The following is a 2,902-nucleotide window of genomic DNA, read 5'->3' on the forward strand; positions in this document are numbered from 1 at the left end:
GATGATTCATAACCTTTTGTGCATGACACATTCTCACCAGTTGTTTGACTCCCACGAAAAACCAAAACAACTAGGACCTTTACAATGTCCTACATCTCATTATATAGTTCCCCCACCCATTCTCCTACTGCTCCCACCACCAAGATAACCCATCCCCTCCTGTGCCCATCATTCCCTTTTTATATAGTTTTTTTTTTTTTTGCATCTGTGGATTTCCTTAAAGTGTACATTTTAATCTTAGTTGTTTTTAAATTTACAAAAAGGGCATCTTGCTGTATGTAATTTGGGGAACTTCTTTTTACTTAACTTATGCTGCTAATATTTGTCCATATCGTTGTATGCTAGTGTAGTGCATTCTGGCTGCGTGCAGTATTCCAATGTGTGAATATGGCATTCATCCTCTCTCCAGCGGGTGGGCATTTGAATGTTTCCAGGTGTCTGCACTTGTGAACAGTGCTGCTCTGAGTGTTTTGCACACTCCAGGGCACATTTGCAGAAGAGCTCAGGGCAGTGGGCCATGTGGCTACTCCACATGAGGAGGCATTGTCAAGCTAGAACCGAATATCTTTCCTGGTTTTTTTTTTTTGTTTGTTTGTTTTTGTTTTTCTTTTAATCCTTACCCGAGTATATTTTTCCATTGATTTTTAGACATGGCACGTTTTTGTGCAATATTTTGAAATATTGATGTGAGAGAAACACATTGATTGGTTGCCTCCTGCATGTGCCCTGAACAGGGCCCGGGCTGGGGAGAAGCCTGCAACCAAGGTACGTGCCCTTGTCTGGAAATAACCCAGGACCCTTCGGTCCTCAGGCCAACACTCTATCCACTGAGCCAAACCGGCTAGAGCTTTTCTGGTTTTTTGATTATCTGCATTTCCTTTTCTATGGAGTGCCTCTTTGCGCCTCTTATCCTTTCTTTTGTTGGGTTATAATACTTTGTTGTACTTCATGAGAATTCTGCTCTAACCTTTCCATGCTCAACACCCCCGGTGGCCTAGGGAGAGCTGATAGCAGTATCCACTTTACAGGTAAGGAAACAGAGGCTCAGAGAAGTGTGGGGTTTGTTCAAAGTCACAGGCTTAGTGACAGCTCTTCTTTACTGAGCTACTGCCTTCTGAGGCCATTGGGCTTCAGCTAAGAAACCTTCTCTGCCCTTCTCACTGGGTCAGGGCCCGTGTGGTCCCCAGCATCTGCTGACCTAGGGCAGTGATGGTGAACCTTTTGAGCTCGGCATGTCAGCATTTTGAAAAACCCTAACTTAACTCTGGTGCCATGTCACATATAGAAATTTTTTTTAATATATATTTTATTGATTTTTTACAGAGAAGAAGGAAGAGGGATAGAGAGTTAGAAACATCGATGAGAGAGAAACATCTATCAGCTGCCTCCTGCACACTCCCTACTGGGTATGTGCCCGCAACCAAGGTACATGCCCTTGACCGGAATCGAACCTGGGACCTTTGAGTCCACAGGCCGATGCTCTTTCCACTGAGCCAAACTGGTTAGGGCTAGAAATGTTTTGATATTTGCAACCATAGTAAAACAAAGATTTATATTTTTGCTATTTATTTTATATATTTAAATGCCATTTAACAAAGAAAAATCAACCAAAAAAATGAGTTCGCGTGTCACCTCTGACACGTGTGTCATAGGTTCGCCATCACTGCCCTAGGGAGACCTTCTGTGCCCCTAGCCCTCTGTATGTTTCTGAACTCTTCTCTCCAATTGTAATGATTCAGATGTGTTTGTGGTTATTTCATTATTGTCATTCTCCATCAGACTAGGAACTCCCCGAGGGCAGGGACCCACTGCCAGCATGCTGCCTGGAATACAGTAGGTGCTCAATCAATGTTTACTGGATGAACTGTCTCCTTGTCTGCATCCCCAGCCCTCTGGATTCTTTCTGAGGGTTGGGTCTGGGTCTGAGCTGCCTCAGGGTTCCCAACACCATCTCCAAGGAGCACAGAGAATGTTTGTTAAATGAATGAGGGAGGGAGGAGGCAGCTGCATCCATTGCTAGGACAGATCCAGTGCCCCCAGGCTTTTCCTACTTTGAATGGAAATCTCCCCAAATCAGGCCCTGGTTCCTGACTCTCTGGGTCCCCCATGTTCCCCGCCCCCCTTCCCTGTCCTCAATTGCTGACATGAGCCTGGTCTCCCTCAGAACCATCCTTTCTTTACTTCTCCACCCATCACTTAAACTTCCTTTCCTCCAGCCCCTCCCTCCCTCACCCAACTCCACTGCCTCATCACATCACACACGCCACACCCTTCCCCCCCTCCCTCAGGCTTCTACCTCCACTTCTCTGGCTCCTCCTCCTCCCCAGTCCCCTAATGTTGGTGTTCTAGGTCTCTACTCAGCCCCCTTCTTACTTTCCCCTTCAAGAAGCCCATCCACCCCCTCAGATTCCAGCCAAAGGTGAGGTAACCCCGCCCCAGGCTTTGCACCTTTTCCAAAAACCCTTCCTGGACGTCTCCAGACCCTGTGGACTCCTCGCTACCACCGGGTGGAGGGCTCCACCCCAGGTCAGGACTCCGCCTGCCTCCACCCAGGTCTACTACCAGGATGGAATCTGAGTAAAGGGGTTTGTTTGGGCTGTGGGTAACAAAGATTAAAACATTAGGGCTTTAAAAAAGTAGATACTTATCTCTCAGGCAAAAATCTGCACTTAGTGGCCCCAAACTGGAATGGTCAAAGACCCAAGCTGCTGGCATGGCTCAGTGGTTGAGCGTCGACCTGTGAACCAGGTCACGGTTCAATTCCCGGTCAGGGCACATGCCCGGGTTGCAGGCTCGATCCCCAGTGTGGGGCATGCAGGAGGCAACCGATCAATGATTCTCTCTCATCATCAATGTTTCTGTCTCTCCTCCCTTCCTCTCTGAAGTCAATAAAAATATTTTT

At 47.1% G+C, this 2,902-nt stretch overlaps 1 long non-coding RNA gene across 1 annotated transcript in view; it reads left to right on the forward strand.

Annotated features, from left to right (window-relative positions):
* The window catches only part of LOC111827156, a 4,927-nt gene extending 2,309 nt beyond the window's left edge, over positions 1-2,618 (forward strand). The window contains exons 2-3 of the long non-coding RNA XR_002830667.1: positions 1,780-1,833; positions 2,387-2,618. This is a non-coding gene — a long non-coding RNA (uncharacterized LOC111827156). The remainder of the gene's footprint in view (positions 1-1,779; positions 1,834-2,386) is intronic.
* Positions 2,619-2,902: the final 284 nt, after the last annotated feature.

The sequence above is a fragment of the Myotis lucifugus genome, unplaced genomic scaffold, assembly GCF_000147115.1.
Source record: "Myotis lucifugus unplaced genomic scaffold, Myoluc2.0 scaffold_138, whole genome shotgun sequence".
In the NCBI taxonomy this organism is placed as follows: domain Eukaryota; kingdom Metazoa; phylum Chordata; class Mammalia; order Chiroptera; family Vespertilionidae; genus Myotis; species Myotis lucifugus.